This window comes from Lycorma delicatula, chromosome 13 (assembly GCF_047948215.1).
Source record: "Lycorma delicatula isolate Av1 chromosome 13, ASM4794821v1, whole genome shotgun sequence".
NCBI classification, from domain to species: Eukaryota; Metazoa; Arthropoda; class Insecta; order Hemiptera; family Fulgoridae; genus Lycorma; species Lycorma delicatula.
Window position 1 is genome coordinate 10,610,907 of NC_134467.1, and position 22,926 is coordinate 10,633,832.

Below are 22,926 nucleotides of genomic sequence, written 5' to 3' on the forward strand. Positions count from 1 at the left end.
TCTTGAGCCCAATGGCGGTTCGTAGCTAAATTAGTGATGATGGGGGGGAGGGGGTTTCTAGGCCTTTGCAAGGCCACGGTTAAAGTTTTCTATACAATGAAAGAACTGAAAAAAATAATGAATCGAATAAAATAACTGAAAGCAGGATAATAATCTAATTCTACACTTTATCACATCCAAGAATACGGTACACGGTTTTTAAGCCCGATGCGGTTAAAAACCGTATTCGGTTTAACCGAATAAATAATAAAATCTTAATACAGATTATATTTTTTAGTACTGTTACATAATAAGTTAATAAAATGTCCGCTGAAGAGCTTGTAACCCAACGGTGCTTAATACAAATTTCTACGTACGCAGAAACAAACACGTAATTAGTTTTTACTAATTACCTTCTCTTTCGTCCTTCCAGCGTGTTTTTGGACAGATTTAGCGATCAAAGAGCCCTTGCTTTCCCCCATTTTCTGATCGGTACTGAAAACACAACTAAACCGCTTTCGTATTCCTTCCACCGATTAAACTAGAAAAGGGAACGAACAAGAACGTTCCGTATGCACATGGAGTTAAGAAAACGTACCTTCCACCAGCACTCTAAGGTTGGAACTGCGGGAGCGAAAGTTCTCACTCTCTCTCTCTCTTCTCTCCTCGCAACCTTGCGTGCAGCTTCATGTGTGCGGATGAGCACAATAGCCAAACACCACGTCGGTAGAACTGTAAAGCGCACAGTTCCGTACAAAGATTTTTGTATTTTTTTTTATAAACTGGGGGGTGGTTAGTGACATTAAGCTTAAGGATTATATATTTTATAAGTACAAAGAACTTTATAGGGACTCGTTATATTAAATTTGATCTATAATATCAAGTAAAAATAGGGGTGCTGCAGTTTCACAGTCCCTAGACGCGAGCTGTCACTGCTTGAGCCCAAAAAAGAAAGAAAGTTTCCTTATTAACAAATCCGTTAAGATGGAAACTGGCTTATTTCGACAACCATAGCTTATTAAAAAAATAATTGTACTCTTTTATCTTTTCAACCCGTTTGTTCAAAGAATTGATTACGCATTCTGAGATCGTTTGGTTTCAGTTCCAGTACGATCTGCGGTTTGTACGAATAATAAAAAAATGTTCTGCGACAATATTCTTCGAACAATTGAACTATATGACACTAAAGGCCATGCAAGACGACGAATTGACTGGTGTGGGCTTTTCATGAAAGTAGTTCGAACAGTCTCGATATCGTCTAACGTAGAAACGGTTTCTCACACCTCCTGGAGGTTTCTTTTTCATTGCTAAATGAAAAGTTTCCTCAAAATTAGTAATTAATGTGTTAATTTTTAATCGATCGCAGCGTCCTAAATTAAACTGGTAGTGAAATTCTCTACGGTCGGCCGCCTTCATACTGTCCTTATTTCGATAAAAAATTACCCATGGTTTTTTGTTTTTTTTTTTATCTGAGCAACGTTTTTAATCTTTCTTTCTCGAAAAGTTGTCTTTTTTATAAGTATTTTCGATTTATAAAATTCTTAATTATTACTTTTTTATTTGTTAAAATGGATGTACAACTTATTTTTACGTTCTTGCTTAGTCAAAATATAAATAAAAAAACCCGAGGTAAAATTTTATAATGATAAAAAAATATATAATAAATATTTTAGTATATTTTTTCTAAAATAATTGTAAAGAGTACAATTCCTATGTCTTTGGTTGTAATAATGTACGCAGATGTTAATAAAAGATGCCCCCTCTTGCTAGATATTAACCGTTCTTATACGTGAGCGAAAGGCGGAAACGTACCGTAAGGTAAAGTCATAGAGAGATTGCGTTAAACCCCTACAATTATAACCCTATAACAATCTATCTAAATTATAACAGTAATCCAATCAAATATCAGCACCTCTCACCAATCACACTCCATTTTTGACTGAGCTGAGATAATTTTAAATGGCTCGTGAACAAAAACATTTATTATAAATTCATCATTAAAGTTATGGATAAAATCGGACACAATAAAAGGAGTAAAGAAAGATATTTTTATCAATGTAGTAATTAATTATTATTGCGAGGGTAGTCCAGAAAGTAAATAACATTTTGTTTTATAACAAACTAGTAAATTCGACAATACTTCGCTAATGCTAGATTTGACTGTATAAATACATATACAGAATATTTCTAAAATGGTTGCTGATTATACTTTTTCAGATTCTACTTGTAAAACTAAACAAAAAATATCCTTAGGTGAAATGGCAATTTCTCCTTTGTTCTCCCACTGTCCGCCATTTTGTTATTATTATCAAATTAATATTTGGTAAGCGAAAAAAAGAAAATTTTGGTAAAATGAAAAAAAGAAAATTTATCACCGATTACGTCTAACGTGAAACGCCGGTTCCATTAACATGTCTGTGGATTTCCTCTCTTAGAACTTCAATAATGAAGGAAGGCGTTCTGAGCGTTTTTCATTATAAACAGATGTTCTCCATACCGTAAAAATAAACGATAGCGTCTCTCCGTTTCCTTAATCCATTACAATGTCAACTATAAACGATAGTCATGAAATTCCACAGGAGGAACACTTTGCGCATTCAAAAAACCTATGACAAATCGTATCTCACAGTCGGCAGGATTTTTAATTTTTCACTTACTTGTACAAAGTAAAATAAGTATTGTGGTCGCGAAAAATTTCGGTTTTCAGATTTCAACGGAAATATTCATTTTGATCATCCCTGGATCCAGTTTGACTAGTTTCGGTGTGACGTATGTGCGTATGTATCTCCCATAACTCAAAAACGATTAGCCGTAGGATGTTGAAATTATGGATTTACAATAATTGGTGTAACATCTAGTTGTGCACCTCCCCTTTGGATTGCAATAAGCCGCACCAAAAGTGTCGAAAAAAGCCCAAAATCCAAAAACATTTATGATTATAGACTTTTTCTTAACTGCAGTAATAAGTCCTCATCGAGAGCTTTTCAATGATATATCACAATTGGTACTTATTTTCATCGGTTCCAGAGTTATTTTGGGGGCTCCTGAGAACGTGAGGGGGTCGGCTTGGCGCGTTGAGGCCGTGGACACACCATTTCCAATGCCTGAGCGTGTTGCCCTCATCACTAAAGCAACGACTGACGACTGTTATGGGTAATTATATGACTTAAGTGGTGGCGCGTGTGTGTGTACGTGGCGAGTGCGTGTGTGATTGATGGCCGCCTGCTTTGATAGTGCTTGTTGTTTCTCTTCGCTTGAGTTCTGGCGATATCTGTGTCTGTGGATTGGCGCGGTCTGTACCCGTGTGTAGTCGAGGAGGTCTCATGTGTCTGCGGGAATGTTTGTGCTTAGTTGGAACTCTGTTTCATATCCTTTTGTGATGTGCTGTGCTGCGTTTTGTGATGTTATGGCTTTGATGTTTCCTTGTGGCGACCGATTGTGTGTGTGTGCGGGGAATTTTAACCCCCTCCTGAAGTAATACTCTACTAGCTGTTCCAGGAGGGAGGGTTGCCAAGAGTGGAAATTTAGTCGGTAGTGCGCAGGTATACATATGCACTTAATAAAATCCTGCGGAAAAAAGTTATAGCCAAATGAAATCTTAGTTAATGAAATATTTGGATCTTACAAGGGGGAAAAAAGGAAATGAATTCTGATTCGAACAGATGTGTTCGAATCAGACTTCATTTCCTTTTTTTTTAATTGAAATATATTGATTTATTAAAAAATATTTACGATGAATAATAAAATAATAACAAAAAAAAAAAATGAAATAAAATTTTATGTACTTTTAAGAATATGTATACGTAATTTAATAGGCGTACAAGAAAGACATGTGGTGCCCACATCAGATTTTTGTTATTTACGATAAACACAGGCAAAATTACTCCGTGTCACAGTTCAACTACGAAATTTCGCACAGCACTACCAGAATAACTAATGAGACCGGCTTGGCTTGATCCATTGTTGTGAATGAAGCTGCGCGTACTTGATGCGCTAACGGTTCATATATTTTTGGACGATCGTAGTATTATTTATTTAAATCGGTTAATAAAAATAAATTTATTATTAAAATTAACAGACATTAATTTGATATATAAATAATTTCTCTAGCGTTTTTTTAAAAAACAAAGAGAAAGAAAAGTATATTAACTGAAAGTGAAAGTCTATTCTTTCGATACGTCTATTAAGTGTATTCTTACCTATAGCGAACGGTAAACTCAGGCAAAAAAAAACAAAATGATGAGAGTAGATATATTAATAAAGGTAAACAATGCAAGCCACTATTTTTGCATTACACAATAAACAATATGCGGCGGTATTATAAATGGTGCGGGTTAGCGATACATAGTTGTATTCATGTGTAACAATAACCTACTCAGAAAAGTTTATATGTAAAGTACTACAAAGAACACACTAGATATTAAAATATAGTACCTTACTGCTGTACTTTATACTCTTTTCTCCAATCTCTCTGGAGTTATAGAATACTACTTTAATCCAAGAACAATATCATTAGTACGCAAAAGTGTATATGAACTAATTAATTAACGACAAAAAATGAAGAAGTAGAATCTTATACGTAAAAACACACAACTTATTCATATAAATAAACGCCATATTAAATGTAACTAATATATCATGCAAATAATACCATTTTTCAACAAAAAAGCAGCAAACAAATCAATTACTTTCCCGGCTTCGGCTGTGACGCGACCTTTATTTCAAATAAACCACTGGAGTTTTTAAATATGATTTACTTTACTTAATATCGAACAAATAAAAAAAGCTGACAACACAGTTGTACAACTTATCACTAGCCGCGTTCCGGCAAGTCCTTCAACCACGAGTTGTTTCTGACACACGACTTATACCCAGAAATTAATTTAACATACATTACGTTTTATTTAAATAATATTTTTTAGTTTTTTAATTCAATGATTCTAACTAAAGCGCGCGCGCATACCGTATTTAATTCGTGCGGTTATGACGTTACTACCGGCGACGGTCGGCGCTAAATAAACTAACGTAATTTCACAACTAAAAATACAAAAGATTTCGCTTGTACGGTCGATAGAACGGTGTAACCGCGAGGCTTAACGCATCAGGTACCGAGTCGACGGGGCGATGGAGTTCGAAACCCGGCCAACCGGGTTAATTTTTTACCATTTAAATATTATTCATTTATTTAATTCTACCGCTCATCTGTGACGTCACACAACATGGCAGACGAGTACAACAGCTTACCAGTGTTACCGACCTTTGAAATATTAACTAAATTAAATAAAATAAATAATTATTATTTAAAGTGTAAAATATAATTCGGGTGTCAATGCTGTGGTATTTCAAATTTCCCGGTCCAAGAGGATAAGGGAAAAGGTAAATTTCCCGAGGGGAAAAAGGGAAATCCACCGGGTCGGTCTAGTGGTGAACCCGTCTTCCCAAATCAACCGATTTGGAAGTCGAGAGTTCCAGCGTTCAAGTCCTAGTAAAGTCGGTTATTTTTACACGTATCTGAACAGTAGATCGTGGATACCGGTGTTCTTTGGCGGTCGGGTTGACCTAAGACTGCACAAGACTACACTTCATTTACACTCGTACATATCATCCTCTGAAGCAATACCTGAACGGTAATTCCCGGAGGCTAAACAGGAAAAAGAAAGTCGGGAAAGGATAAAAGGATGAATTCCAAGATGGCAGACACTAGCGCTCCTGGTGGTGACAGGGTACTGTTGATATGGTATTCCGGTTAAAGCCCAACATGGCGAGGAACAGGGGAAGGTGTGGTGTGGCGACCGGAACGTCACTAAAGGGGTTGTCTTCCCCTAACGGGTTGGATGTTGATACAATATGCTCACTTAGCCGATAGTTTAGAAAATGTTTTGGGGCGGAGGTGCGATTTTGCAAAAAGGTTTTTAACCTTTAAATTTGTTACGCGTGCATTACTAACAAACTTGCTTAAGAAAAAGAACACTTTAATTAGGCGAAATTTCGATATACCGAGGGTAAATCGTTTAATTTTTATCATTAATAACCGGAAAAACCGCGCAATCCTTTGCCAGCATTATTTTTCTTTTATTATTATTCATGGATCAGTACTTTCTTGAGAACGGTAAGGCTAATAAACCCACGATAAGAATCTAGAAACGTGTTTGAGAAGTCCCTCGTATATGTGTGATTTGATACGAGAACCTTTCTCGGTGATGACACCCTCGATTGGCTTTACTAAGAAAAATCCTAACTTTAAACTAAAGGATTTTCCGATTTCGAAACGACCATATTACAATTTTTTGTTGTTTACAATTATCAGTAATTATATACTGTACCTTCCAATCCACAAATTTTCATTGTAAAGACCTCTCTTCAAAAGCTCACCTGCAAAGAAACGAAAGAAAATTATATTATTAAAAACAAATCGACTTATTATTTATCGCTAGAGATACCTATTAACGTAATCATTCACCAGGTTTCCGGAAAAAAATTCCGGGGTATGAAGAAGGAGTATAGTTTTCATTTTACAGCACTCTTCAAACAATCCACCGGGTCGGTCTAATGGTGAACTCTTATTCACAAATCAACTGATTTCGAAATCGAGAGTTCTAAGGTTCAAATCCTAGTCAAGGTAGTAGTTTTATACGGATTTGAATGCCAGATCGTGGATACCGGTGTTCTTTGGTGGTCGGGTTTCAATTAACCGCACATCTCAGGAACGATCGACCTGAAACTGTACAAGACTACACGTCACTTACACTGATAAAGATGCTACGATGTGCTGATGATATAGTAATTCTAGCCGCGAATAAAAAGATTTAGAAGAAACAATGAACGGCATAGATGAAGTCCTACGCAAGAACTATCGCGTGAAAATAAACAAGAACAAAACAAAAGTAATGAAATGTAGTAGAAATAACAAAGATGGGCCGCTGAATGTGAAAATAGGAGGAGAAAAGATTATGGAGGTAGAAGAATTTTGTTATTTGGGAAGTAGAATTACTAAAGATGGACGAAGCAGGAGCGATATAAAATAGCGAATAGCAAAAACGAAACGAGCCTTCAGTAAGAAATATAATTTGTTTACATCAAAAATCAATTTAAATATCAGGAAAAGATTTTTGAAAGTATATGTTTGGAGTGTCGCTTTATATGGAAGTGAAACTTGGACGATCGGAGTATCTGAGAAGAAAATATTAGAAGCTTTTGAAATGCGGTGCTATAGGAGAATGTTAAAAATCAGACGGGTGGATAAAGCGACAAATGAAGAGGTATTGCGGCAAATAGATGAAGAAAGCAGCATTTGGAAAAATATAGTTAAAAGAAGAGACAGGCTTATAGCCCACATACTAAAGCATCCTGGAATAGTCGCTTTAATATTGGAAGGACAGGTAGAAGGGAAAAATTGTGTAGGCAGGCCACGTTTGGAATATGTAAAACAAATTGTTAGGGATGTAGGATGTAGATGGTATAGTGAAATGAAACGACTAGCACTAGATAGGGAATCTTGGAGAGCTGCATCAAACCAGTCAAATGACTGAAGTCCGATAAGTCACGGGGCAATATGGCCATTTTTTTTTAACAAACAGTGAACGTTTTCTAAACGTTATTGGTAATAATTTGTTCCTCAGCTTTTTGGAAAAAGGTTACGATTAGAAAACGAGTGGTTCATGAAGGATGGTACCAGATCGTACACAAGTAATGTTGTTTTAGACCTTTTGCGTGAAAATTTTAACGCAGATGACATTTCAAACCGAATCGTTTTCCGTGAGGAGAGAACTGGTCCCTGAATAGTACTGATTTGAATCCGTGCGATTATTTTCTTTAGGGAAAGAATTTTTCCTAAAAATCCTCGTACAATGATGGAACTGCAAGCGCTAATCATCGAGACGTGCAACGAGATACCCCAAATGTGTCGTCGAGTTGTTAACTAGATCGTGTAACCAACCGGGTTGGTCTAGTGGTGAACGCGTCTTCCCAAATCAGCTAATTTGGAAATCGAGAGTTCCAGCGTTCAAGTCCTAGTAAAGGTAGTTGTTTTTACACGGATTTGAATACTACATCGTGGATACCGGTGCTCTTTAATGGTTGGGTTTCAATTAAGACACATCTCAGGAACGGTTGAACAGACTGTACAAGACTACACTTCATTTGCACTCATACATTTCACCCTCTGAAGTAATACCTGAACGGTAATCCCCGGAGGCTAAACAGGAAAAAGAAGAAAAGGAATTCACGTCGAAGAAGTTCCTAGAGGAGTAGTAGTCTTATTGAAAATGTGATAAGCAGAACATAATCTCCAGATAAATACACGTTGTATTTTACTTTTCTCTACCGCGATTCAGATGAATATTTTTTAACAAATTCATATGTTGGATAATTTCGTGCGCCACTCTATATCTGGTCCAGTATGGGACAACATTGCCTATTCTCGACGATAAAAAATCGATAATATCTTGAACTATAACAATCGAAGCAAATTTTAGAATAAAAAAAAGAAGTTTTAAATAGTTTATTTTAAACGTTTATAATCTTTTCCAACAACCTTCAATGACTAGTGCTGCTGTTATCATCTTGGTGTCAGCTCGGTGGTACTAAAAACTTGTTTAAATGTGTTTATATATCGCTTATTTTAATACCTAATTATTTTTCTATCTCTCTATTAAAAATAATTAAAATCTTAAAGTAATTCAATTAAAGTAAATGGTTTTATTGTTTGTGAATAGATAATTTTATTTTACAATGATTTCTTTTAATTATATAAAGTACGGTTTCTGAATTAACGATGCATATAATTTGTTTTTATTGGTTAATTTAATTATCGTATCGTTAAAAAGGTCTTTTATTCTTATTATAGTTATGTTTTGTTACCACATAAAGCGTTAACCTTCACGTAAACATATTTTTACAGATTTCTTTCTAATTAATATAGTTGATATATTAGAAGACATTTTATCTTGAATCAAATATTCTTTCGTATCATGAAATTTTCAATTTCTCTATTAACTATAAAAGGTAATAAAACATTTTCAGTTTTAATAAAACAATATATTTACAATATTATTATTATTTTTACTTTTTCTATAAGAAAGCGTTTCAAAAATATGCTCATTCAAATAATATACGGAATGATTCGAGAATAACGTAACAAACTCCAATACATGTTCTACTGTTGAAAATAAAGAAGAACGTTTATATAAACTACTAAAAAAAGGTTCAGCGGCCAGGAATCCTATTCAGAAATCTTTGATGATATTTTCAACGTGTGCATTTCGTGCTTTTCAATTCAAGAAACCATCAAAAAAATTTGATGTGAACACTACATGACTTCCTTGTACGCCTATTAAATTGCATATACACATTTTTTTTTTTTAAATGAAAAGGGCATAAAATTTTATTTCATTAATAACTTTTGATATTTTTTTATGTTTTTTTTTTTATTGTTATTACTGAATTATTATTTATTGTCAAAATCTGAGATTAAAGAAAAACAAACCGACATATACTTGGCATTTGTAGACCTAGAAAAGGCATTCGATAACGTAGACTGGAATAAAATGTTCAGCATTTAAAAAAAATTAGGGTCAAATATATAGATAAAAGAATTGCTAACATTTACAGGAACCAAACAGCAACAGTAACAATTGAAGAACATAAGAAAGAAGCCGTAATAAGAAAGGGAGTCCGACAAGGATGTTCCCTATCACTGTTACTTTTTAATATTTACATGGAACTAGCAGTTAATGATGTTAAAGAACAATTTAGATTCGGAGTAACAGTACAAGGTGAAAAGATAAAGATGCTACGATTTGCTGATGATATAGTAATTCTAGCCAAGAGTAAAAAGGATTTAGAAGAAACAACGAACGGCATAGATGAAGTCCTACGCAAGAATTATCGCATGAAAATAAAAAAGAACAAAACAAAAGTAATGAAATGTAGTAGAAATAACAAAGATGGACCGCTGAATGTGAAAATAGGAGGAGAAAAGATTACGGAGGTAGAAGAATTCTGTTATTTGGGAAGTAGAATTACTAAAGATGGACGAAGCAAAAGCTATATAAAATGCCGAATAGCATAGGCGAAACGAGCCTTCAAACATAAATATAATTTGTTTACATCAAAAATTAATTTAAATGTCAGGAAAAGATTTTTGAAAATATATATGTGTGGACCGTCGCTTTATATGGAAGTGAAACTTGGACGATCAGAGTATCTGAGAAGAAAAGATTAGAAGCTTTTGAAATGCGGTGCTATAGGCGAATATTAAAAATCAGACGGGTGGATAAAGTGACAAATGAAGAGGTGTTGCGGCAAATAGATGAAGAAAGAAGCATTTGGAAAAATATCGTTAAACGAAGAGACAGACTTATAGGCCACATATTAAGGTATCCTGGAATAGTCGCTTTAATATTGGAAGGACAGGTAGAAGGAAAAAATTGTGTAGGCAGGCCACGTTTGGAATTTGTAAAACAAATTGTTAGCAATGTAGGATGTAGGGGGTATACCGAAATGAAACGACTAGCACTAGATAGGGAATCTTGGAGAGCTGCATCAAACCAGTCAAATGACTGATGACAAAAAAAAAGTAAAAATTTGTTTATAACATCAGAGGTTTATAATAATTATTAAATTAATATATTTAAATTTAAAAAAAGGAGATGAAGTCGGATTCGAACCGATATACCTTCCCCTTGTAAGATCAAAATATTTCATTAATTTAAACTTTATTTGTTTATAACTCTGGAACCGACGAAAGTAAGTACCACTTATGATATATCGTTGAAAAGCTCCCAATGAGAGCTTACAAAAATAGTTAAGAAAAACTCCAAAATCCTTTTTTTGGGGGGCTTTTTGGGACACTTTTCGTCTAGTCGATGGCAATCAAAAGATGAGATGCACAACTAGATCTTACAACAGTCCTAAATCCAAAATTTCAACATCCTACGGCCAATAGTTTTTGAGTTATGCGAGATACATAGTACGTAAGACGTCACTACGAAACTAATCAAAATGGGTTCAGGAATGGTCAAAATGGATATTTCCGTTGAAATTTGAAATCTATTACATATATTTAACATGTATTTTTTTTTAAACATAATTCTAAATTAATAACAGATTTTGATAGCAGAAATGTAGTCTCTAAACCTGTTTCGATATCAGTATCATTTTGTTTAATTTTTGAACGGAAGATATATCTGCGAAACTCTTACGGTCCGGTTTACAATTTCATTGTAATTTTTTGTTGGATATCGATGCGTTTTGTTAGATTATTCTTTTATTATTTTTTTTAAATGAATTACTGAATGATATCTTATGGATTTATTATTAAAATTTATTGCCTTTCTAGAAAAAACAATATACATTTTTTTTTAATTTCTCGGCCAATTTTTTTTTGTTGATAGTCATGCCGTAATTTTCTTTTTTTAATAAAAATGGTATAATGACCTTCACAAATCGAATTTCTGTTATGTAATACTGCACTTATTACTTTTTAAGTGTCTTTCTATTTTTGCCGTATCCGTTGACACACTTTTTATATTATTAAAATTAACTTTTTTTTATTTCTTTATCGATTAGTTCAAATAGTTATAATTGTAGAATAAAAATCATACCGATCGGATTAATTTCTGTTTTATGTAAAAAAATCTTTGTCGCCACATTTGCAACACTTTCCTACTGTTCGTGTTTTATTAGCGGCTATAATCGCTTGTAAACTAATACTTTTATTAATGTAACGATGGGGATTAAAAAATTGTTTCATCTTCAGTACTTTCATTTACAATCGCTCGGGGAGAACCGCCTCGGCCGCGCCGGCGAAAGACGACCGACGCCGGACAACCCGACACTGCGGGTATCTGGAGGCCATCACTGCCGCGCTGTAGCGGGGACCCGACTGTCGCTGAGGGAAAGCCCGGTCTGATTACGACAGACGAAAACCGCGACTTCCTGACTTCGCCGGAGAACAGCTTCCGAATCCAACAGCTCTTCTCAGAGCTAATGGAAAAAACGGCCCTTTTTTCAGGACCACCACAAGGTTATAAATTACGAGCCGTCGAAGCCAATTCACGACAAAAACGGCCCTTTTCAGGGCTACCATAAGGTTATTAGTTACAACGAGATATCGAAGCCAATCGATGACAACAACAGCCTTTCTCAGGGTTACTACAAGGTTAATAAGTGCCACGTGCCATCGAACACACTCGACGGCATATATATATATATATATATATATATACATGTGTGTGAATATTAACTTAAATGTAATTTATGTATGATTATTTTCCTCTTGATTGGATAGAATTAAATATAATAAGAAATATTTTACTTTAAAATATTAATACAATTTACACATACACAAACTAATAAATTTAATTTTCGTTTGATTTCAACAGCAACAAAATATTAGACAAAGAACAAAATCCACATAAAAGGACGACTCTAGAAATGATCTACATCAAGAAAAATACAAAAACAATAGGACAGACACAGCCGGATAAAGGAACATATATGTTAATTTATTTTTTTTAAAAATAATATTTATATTGTAAATATAGTTTTAAGGAATATGTTTTGTGTTTGTAATTTTTTAGAAAAATATATGCATTGTAAAGGTTTCAATACACCGGAAAGAGCAATCATCAGGTTATATAAAGAGATAATTTACTAAAGATAAGATGAGTAAAGTGTGAGTAGAGGGGGAGGATCTATTGCAATAAAGGTGGGGATAAAATATTATTATCTACGATGGGTAGACCAGTTAATTTCTTAGTATGCAAGAGAATTTTGTAGGATGTTTATTGTCACCTGAAGAAGCTTAGAGAATTGTAAATGAATTTAATTTAAATGTTTGTATAGTTGATTGGTTAACCCAAGAGATTAATAAAGATAATATTTTTAAATAAAATAAGTCTTGTTATTATAATATACATTATAATATATTGTTGTTATATATATATATATATATGTTTTACAAATACATATAAATGAAAAAGGAGAACAATATACAGAAATAACTACAATTTATTTTAACATAAATAACATACGTACACGCATGCAAAAAGATTATAATATTTTTTAAGACGTATTTTACAAATCGATTAAAAACATATGATGTTGACAAGTTGCTATGGCAACGAGTAACAATAATATAACACAATTTACCCTTTCTTCTCCATTTATACCATATAAAAAAATAGAACCTGATACCGCCAATCACCAATATACTCACTCGTATATATATATATATAATTTTACTATATTTATACTTAATAAACAGATTAAATTGGTATAACAAATGACCATGGTCCACAATATGGTAATTAAGAAATTATTCAATATAGTGTTTTTAAAATTTTCCCAAAACCTACAAAAAATACGAGACGTATTTTTAAATCAAGATTCATTTAGGAATAAAAACAAAACTGAAAAATATGAATAAATTGTATTACTCACGCATAAAAAACTGTATATATTTATTACTTTTTCTATACAACTGCCTTCAACTTCAACAGATTTGTTAGCTTCTTTATTCCATCTTCAAGAAAGTCCACCACCCAGCAACGCTAGTTTTCAATTCGTCGTTATCGTCTAACCTTTAAGATACCAGCCACCTTTCTTTTTTCTGTTTAGCCTCCGGGAATTACCGTTCAGGAATTACTTCATATGTATGAGTGTAAATGAAGTGTAGTTTTGTACATTCTCAGTTCGACCACTCCTAAGATGTGTGATTAATTAAAACCCGACCGCCAAAGAACACCGGTATCCACGTTGTAGTATTCAAATCCGTATAAAAATAACTGAATTTACTAGGACTTAAACGCTGGAACTCTCGACTTCCAAATCGGCTGATTTGGGAAGACGCGTTCACCGCTAGATCAAACCGGTGGATTATGATACAAGCCACCGTTAAAACTAAATCTTTATGAGTCAAGGCTATGAAGAGGACGATTGAAGATTTTCCGACAAATTTTTTTTCGATCGCCGGGTATAGTCATCCAAAAATAACACCCCAGTAGCGTCCCACTTCGTTTATTTTTTATAATTTTTTTAACTACTCCCAAGATTTATCGACGTTCACAATAGCTCTACGATCAGTAAATTTGATCAAAGTACACATTTTGTCCCAAAAAATATAAGGTTACCGAATGTTCTCGTTTAAATTTCTTCGGTCTCTGTTTTAAGTCCGCTGTTTTTTCTCGACGTCCGAATAAAAAATCCAGGGTTGATCTCCGGTAACAATAAATTCAAACAATTTGTCACCTTTATTTTCGTAACGCTTAAAATATTCATGTATTAGAACAAGACGTTTTCGTTTTGTGTTTCGTTAACATATTCGAACACAATTTCTTACAGTCTAATTTTTCAGTAAAATTTTCCTAAATTAAAGATTGTGAAACCTCAGGAAACATCAAAAATGATTTTGAAGCGGTGAGGCGACAGTTTCTCGAAATTTTTTCGCCACTACATTATGAACGGTTCGCAACAGCGAACGAACAAATGTTTCGAGAAGATTCTAGATTACGAATCTTCTGTCTTTCTTCAGCGTCATTCATAAGCCTATAAACGATCAAATTTTCCTGTGAATTTTCAGCCGCAAATTATTTTTTTTCCTTGTACAGTGGTGAAAAATCAAGAATTGTAGTAGCACTTATTATAAATGTATGATGAATATCACTTTGCTAGCAGTTCCCTATTGAATTAAATAAGTGAACTACAAAAGCACTCATTTGTTTACACCTTGTATATAGGTAGCAAATTTAAAATGGACCTTACTTTGAAAATACGTCTCGTGTGCGTGTGGGCGAGCGTGCGTGTACACACACACACACACACACACACACACACACACACATATATATATATATATATATATACAGTGTCCTCTGTATAAAGGTGAGGCCAAACTTTAACAAGTTATTCTACTTAATATACTAAAGATGGTCGTGATTTATTATCGTAGTTTCTAATTAGCGATTTTAATCAGAAAATTTGATTTAGTTATCAAGTAAGTCACGATAATAAAAAAACAACATGGCCGCCATATCGGTTTAGATCTACTTTTTGCAATAAAACCAATAAAACAGTTTGTCATCGGATTTTTACGAGTAAGGTGTCATTTTGTTCACAAAAAAATAATCTTCACAACTTTTATAATACAACATAACTTGATAATTCTATTAATTCCTAAGATATTTAAGATTGAAATATTTAAATGACCGCCATTTTGAAATTTGTCCACGAACAGTAGAGTGAATTCTTTTCTATTAAAAAATGTTAATTTAAAATAAAGTACACAATTTTATTGCGTTATCTTCAACCGGTCTTGAAACCAGACAGAAAATATGCGTTTTCGGACCTATGCTCACCGGACATTTTTTCTTCAGTAGAATCCCTTCCTACAGTTTAGCATCACCTGTAAAGGACATTTGTATATACGAAGGTAGGTTAGTCAATTACTATCCGCAATTCAGTTATATTTTTGTTTATGTTGGTAGTACTGTCGTGTTGCGTAGATGACCCACGCGTGGTTTAATTCTTGTTATGTCTGTGCAGGTTTGATGCTGCTAGGTTAGTTCCATTATCGCTGCCCTGCCGTTAACCGTGGCTACTCCGCTTTCTGTTTGCACCAAAGAAGAGTAACGTTCAGCGATCCGTTTTTTGCGGTCGGAAGGTGTATCAGGGGCCGAAACTCATCGAAGACTTTCGTTACAGTACGGGAACAGTATCTTGCCGCAACGGACTGTCTACAAACGGATTGAAAAAATTCAAAAACGGTCGCACAAGTGTTACGCACGACGAAGAAGCCGGACGACCGTTTACCGCCACAAATGAGGAAAACATTGAGCGTGCACGTAGCACGGTTTTCTTAGACAGCGAGTAACTATCGATAAAGTGGCACATCGTCTGCAAATCAGTCACGATTCTGCCCACGAAATCATCCACAGCAGACTTGGGTTTCATAAAGTCTGTGCAAGATGGCTCCCAAAATGACTCGCACGGTCGCATAAACAAAAGCGCTTGGATATCTGCCAAAAACATTTGAATCGCTATGTAACGAATCTTCTTCAGACATAATCATCACCGTTGACGAAACACGAATCTACCATTACGAGCCGGCACAGTATGGAATGGAAACATCCAAATTCGCCCTGCAAAAATAAGTTCAAGACCCGACCGACCGCACGAAAACTGGCCCTTACGGTTTTTTGGAACTCAGAAGGTACGGTACTGGAACATTATGAGGAAAGGGGAGCGACAATAAACAGTGCGCGTTACAGTGAGATGCTTACTGCCACGATGAAGCCTGCAATTCCAAGCAAACGCCGAGAACTGCTGTCGAAAGGTGTTGTGTTGTTGCACGACAATGCCCGTCCACAAACGGCTGCCCGTACTGCTGAAACGCTCCAGAAACTCAACCTTGAAGTATTGGCTCGTCCTCCGTGTAGTTCTTGCTCCTTCTGACTACCGCTTGTTCGGTCCACTCAAAGAGGCGTTAAGGGGCCGTCGAATTACCTCGGATGAAACAGTGTAAGAAGCGGTGCATTCCTGGATCGCAGCTCGACCGAAAACCTTCTTTTATGAGGGCATCAGGAAGTTTGTGCGACGATGGACCCCGAGTGCGTTTAAATGCAAGGGGACTATGTTGAAAAATGATGTACATGTAAGTTTCCTATTTGTATTGCAATAAAATTTATAAACTACCTTTTTACATTTTCAAGAAAATATTTTTTGTCGTTATACTGAAGCAAATTTATGATAGCTGAAAAAAGTTAATGATTTTTAATATTAATTCTGTCAAGAAGTGTTCAGAAGTGGAAAGAGAAATGAACATTGGTAAAATAGACGGAGCATACAGGAAAGTTAAGGAATATTTTGGGGTACATAAATTAAAATCTAATAATGTGTTAAACAAAGATGGTACACCAATATATAATACGAAAGGTAAAGTCGATAGATGGGTGGAATATATTGAAGAGTTATACGGAGGAAATGAATTAGAAAATGGTGTTATAGAGAAAGAAGAGGAAGTTGAGGAGGATGAAATGGGAGAAACAATACTGAGATCTAAATTTAAGAGAGCATTAAAAGATTTAAATGGCAGAAAGGCTCCTGGAATAGACGGAATACCTGTAGAATTACTGCGCAGTGCAGGTAAGGAAGCGATCGATAGATTATACAAACTGGTGTGTAATATTTATGAAGATGGGGAATTTCCATCAGACTTCAAAAAAAGTGTTATAGTTATGATACCGAAGAAAGCAGGGGCAGATAAATGTGAAGAATACAGAACAATTAGTCACGCATCAAAAATCTTAACTAGAATTTTATACAGAAGAATTGAGAGGAGAGTGGAAGAAGTGTTAGGAGAAGACCGATTTGGTTTCAGGAAAAGTATAGGGACAAGGGAAGCAATTTTAGGCCTCAGATTAATAGTAGAAGGAAGATTAAAGAAAAACAAACCGACATACTTGGCGTTTATAGACCTAGAAAAGGCTTTCGATAACGTAGACTGGAATAAAATGTTCAGCATTTTAAAAAAAATTAGGGTTCAAATACAGAGATAGAAGAACAATCGCTAACATGTACAGGAACCAAACAGCAACAATAACAATTGAAGAACATAAGAAAGAAGCCCTAATAAGAAAGGGAGTCCGACAAGGATGTTCCCTATCTGCGTTACTTTTTAATCTTTACATGGAACTAGCAGTTAATGATGTTAAAGAACAATTTAGATTCGGAGTAACAGTACAAGGTGAAAAGATAAAGATGCTACGATTTGCTGATGATATAGTAATTCTAGCCGAGAGTAAAAAGGATTTAGAAGAAACAATGAACGGCATAGATGAAGTCCTACGCAAGAACTATCGCGTGAAAATAAACAAGAACAAAACAAAAGTAATGAAATGTAGTAGAAATAACAAAGATGGACCGCTGAATGTGAAAATAGGAGGAGTAAAGATTATGGAGGTAGAAGAATTTTGTTATTTGGGAAGTAAAATTACTGAAGATGGACGAAGCAGGAGCGATATAAAATGCCGAATAGCACAAGCTAAACGAGCCTTCAGTAAGAAATATAATTTGTTTACATCAAAAATTAATTTTAATGTCAGGAAAAGATTTTTGAAAGTGTATGTTTGGAGCGTCGCTTTATACGGAAATGAAACTTGGACGATCGGAGTATCTGAGAAGAAAAGATTAGAAGCTTTTGAAATGCGGTGCTATAGGATAATGTTAAAAATCAGACGGGTGGATAAAGTGACAAATGAAGAGGTGTTGCGGCAAATAGATGAAGAAAGAAGCATTTGTAAAAATATAGTTAAAAGAAGAGACAGACTTATAGGCCACATACTAAGGCATCCTGGAATAGTCGCTTTAATATTGGAAGGACAGGTAGAAGGGAAAAATTGTGTAGGCAGGCCACGTTTGGAGTATGTAAAACAAATTGTTGGGGATGTAGGATGTAGAGGGTATACTGAAATTAAACGACTACCACTAGATAGGGAATCTTGGAGAGCTGCATCAAACCAGTCAAATGACTGAAGACAAAAAAAAAAATTCTGTCAACATTCAATGAAATTTAATAAATCGAGAAACGAGTTTCCTGTTATATTCAATATTAATAGACCGGCTTTCAAATTATTCCTCCATAAAATTAATATAACGTTGACTTTTCTATCTTCCTTTTTAGGTAGATTTCATAAGAAAGTTACCTAATTTAATGGATACAATGATTCGACTTTGGGAAAATTTCGACATATCTTCGCGTTTCACATCCCCCAGACCCCAAAACCACCGCCAGTTTAAAGTAAAATTTTTTGATATCAACAATCATTGACCCTGGAGGTTGAAAAAATGGGGTTTCCAAAATAAAAATATACCTTCCTTAATAGGCCCGGTATCGAATCGATTTAAAGTGGTCGTTAGTCCTCTAAACATACCTAAATCTTTTGTCTGAAACAAGTAAGGGGATTACCAAAATGTTGTTGGAATTGTAAGAAGATGAAGCTTGTCGTATGCTAAACATGTGAAATTTTTTTTCGCATGCAACCATTGTCGTGTCGAGTAAAAATTGAAGTTTTTCTTAATCTAAGGTGGTAATCTTTTTTATCCCCTACTTAGCACCGGTGAAGTCTACCTCCGGCTTCCGGCGTACCGAAAGGGATTTTTTTATATTTGGTATAAAAAGTAAAATTATAAATTGCCCCAAAACAACTCGTTTATTTTAGCCATGTATTAGAGAAATGTATTAACAATTTTTTTGTTTAGATTTGATTTCTTGAACGCGTAATGAAAATTTAGATATTTAAACAAATATTTTAAATCGGCTTCAATTCAAAAAAAATTTTCTGCTTCATTTGAATGTAATTTTATAAAATTTAATCTTTAAAAAATAAATTAAAATATTTAAATTTTAAATAGAGGTAGAAGAAATATCTTTATCCTTTCATTATGTCTCTCGTTAAATTAAAAATATTTTTATAAAAACGAAGGAAGTTATTTAATTTAAAAAAATAAAATGTAAACAAAACGCTTGCATTAAAAAAATAAAATATTTAATTTAAATAATAATAATATTAGTTTCATTATTTACCAACAGACAGCGCAAAAACAGCAGAAAAGGTCATTTGATATCGGTGACTGACATGGAGCAAACATCTCTAAATGTCAATATTTTAAATTACATTTTTTAATTAAAATTTTATACATAATCTTTTGATCGAGCAGAAATATTACAGCGAAAGTTAAAAAGAAAGAAAAGTGTATAAAAATAAAAGTAAAAGAAAAAACTAATTTCAATAGATAAATTACATTTTCTTCTTTAAATACAAGTTGCTGAAATATGTAAATGAAGTATCTATTTTATTTTATTTTTTATCTTTTTTACATCATATATTAAAAAATAATAATAATAAAATATATACTATTATATTAAGAAGAGGGTTTTTATTTGTTCAGGATAATCAAAAAAACTACCCGAAAAATCGCAATCAAATTTTTACCCTTGTTTCTTGGCCATAATTGAGGTTTTTAAATATATTTAATCTCGAAAAATTTCGAAAAAGAAAATGTAGTAGTGTCGATTATCCGATCAAAGCACAAAATTTAATGCGCTATGAACTATGCGAGTGTCTATCATTGTGTGAACTGAATATCTATAAACAAATTTCTAGATTTTCTTTTAAACTGCGAGTTTCAAGGGTTAAAATTGATTTCTGAATTTTGTTTGAAACCATTCATTCGAATTTCTGGTCACAAATGAAAAAATCATAATTATCGGTGAGTATTATGTTCGTGAAAATATACCGAATTTCTAGATTTTGAAATTCGACCTTGAAAGTGGAAATGAACAATAATTGTACATTTTTTCAATCACGACTATAGTATTCAATCGATTTGGGCTTGCAAATATCTTCAGATAAATATTTAAAAATCATTTTTGTTTTTTTTTTTTAATTTCGATTTTTTTAACGGGTGCGAAGGTATACGAGGCTGTGGCTTAACCAACAAAGCCACTGCCATCATTACTGTAAAAAACTGTGACCGGCCTGTTAAAAGCCCTACCGGTTGAAGCCTTCCAGCGCTGCTATCAGGAGTGGGAACAACGATTCCGCCGGTATATAGCTGCCCAAACGAACTACTTTGAAGGGGATAATAATGTTGTTTGAAAAAATAAAACTTTGGTAGTAAAAAGTCAAATAACTTTTCTCGCACACCTCGTAAATTAATGAAAATTTCGAGTGGAAACATATAGGTTTAAATTGTTTCTTTACATGTTACACCTGTTTATTACGTGCAAAAACTTTTCGCATTTTAAAATATTATTTAACTGGACTAAATTAAGAGAGATTTGATTTTTATTAAAAACAAAAAGCGGCAGAATAATATTCTATTATTTATACCGATACAGAACGCACTGCATCAGTTACATAACAATCTCTTTGTTATCCCGCACTTCAGAGATAAAGCTAAGCGTTGTTAAAAGCCGAATAAAAGGGAAAATTTGGGAGAAGACCGGTTCGATTTCAGACCTGGGAAGGGAACTAGAGAGACGATATTAGCGCCGAGAGTGTTATTAGAGAGAAAAATTTGGGTTAATAGGAAGACCTTTTTGACTTTTGTACACTTAGAAAAAGCCTTTGACAAGGAGGATTGGGAATTGCTATTTCAAACAATGAGGGAAATAAAGCTCGACTAGAGGGATAGAAGATTAATTCTGAACCTGTATAAAATGAAGAAAACGGAGATTGAAATCAACGGCTTAAAGAAAGAGGCCAAAATTATAAGGGGAATCAGGCAAGGTTGCCCGCTGTCACCGTTTCTATTTAATTTGTTTATTGAAAAATCTATTGTAGAAATGAAAGAAAAAACAAAAAGGAATCAGGATTAATGGAAAATCCATACATTGTATCCGCTTTGCAGATGATGTTGTGTTACTGGCGGAATCAGCAAGAGAAGATTATGTCAGAAACACTAACAAAACTTAAACCGAAAATTAATAAGGAGAAGACAAAGATTATGATCGCAAGAAAAACAAAGGAAGGTACAATGGCTGATATTAAATTAGACGGTACTGTTGTACAGAAGGTTGACAGTTTTTGTTATTTGGGAAGCACAATCGCAAGGGATAATAAATGCGTCACAGAAGTAAAAAGAAGAATAGGACTAGCAAAACGAGCTTTCCAGGATAAAAAGAATATACTGACTGATAATCATATGAGTAAGCAAATAAGAAAACTTACTGTAGCGAAAACTTATTCGGTAAAACTTACGGGTGTGAAACATGGACGCTTGGGAAAACAGAAAGAAGAAGACTGAAAGCAATAGAAATGTGGATTTGGAGGAGAATAACAAGAACAAGCTGGGTGGATAGGAAAAGAAATGATCAAGTTGTAGCAGAAGTTAATAAGAGGAGGTCCTTGCAAAATGTTATAGGAAGAAGAAGAGGGAAATTGATAGGATATGTAATACGACGCGACCGGTTCTTGACGAATATATTTGAGAGCAAGGTTTTGGGTAAAAAACCTACAGGTAGACCGACAGTTAAAGAAGATATGGGCCTTGGTTCATATAATGACTTGAAGAGAGAGGCGTTGATGAGAGTGACGTGACTAAATGAATGATGATGATGATACCGATATATAAGGATCGTTATATTTATAAACCAAATTAATTATTAAAAGTAATAAAAAATAAAAAAGACAACAGTTGAAAGCACAATTTAAATTTCATTGCTCTATATTAAAAATATTAAGATACAAAAAAATTCATCGCTACAAAAAAATGTGGGAACAAGTCTGTTATATTCTTCGTGAATCGTTTGTGTACTTTACGACATTTGTATGCTACCCACATTTATACTTTTTTTTTCTTTTGTAATATTTACAACAGTTATTGAAATAGAACGGGGGAAACAAATGAGATAGGAATAATAGTCGTCTAGTGGAAAGAGTTATACTGAGCGTGAGAGATGCGTAGGAAATTGTTTACCAGGTCAAATGAATATCCACTCTCTCCAGCCTTTAAATAGCATTACTTTCAAACAGGATCAGTCAAAAAGATAAATACGTAAACAGGTATACACGGGAAGACAATACCTGACGAAGATCCGCGATAATAAAATATGATTTAAATATTTCATAAATTTTACTTCCGAATTCTCTACGTTTAATCCTAACCGTGAACGATACAACCTACAATTTTAACATCGTTTTAACATTATTTATAATTCTATAAATAAAAAAATCTTATACTCTGACCGTTATCGGTACTTAATGTTTTTTGTTTAGAGTATGATACTCTACGGATCTGAAACGTGGACGTTGGTAAAGGAAGAAGAAAGAAAACGAATTGAGACGTTTTAGAGGCGGGTGTGGCGCAGAATGATAAATGTTACATGGCAAGACCATATAAAAAACGAAGAAATAATAATAAGAATCAGAGAGAACAACAAAATGA

General features: G+C 34.0%; 1 protein-coding gene across 4 annotated transcripts in view; it reads right to left on the minus strand.

Moving 5' to 3' along the window:
• Positions 1-22,926, minus strand: part of LOC142333753 (putative polypeptide N-acetylgalactosaminyltransferase 9) — a 436,298-nt gene that overhangs the window by 296,122 nt on the left and 117,250 nt on the right. Inside the window, exon 2 of one of the 4 annotated variants that reach the window (XM_075381224.1) lies at positions 6,303-6,351. The exons of the other annotated variants lie outside the window; for them this stretch is intronic. The gene's annotated coding sequence lies outside the window, so the exon portion shown is untranslated. The remainder of the gene's footprint in view (positions 1-6,302; positions 6,352-22,926) is intronic. 4 annotated transcript variants of the gene reach the window in all.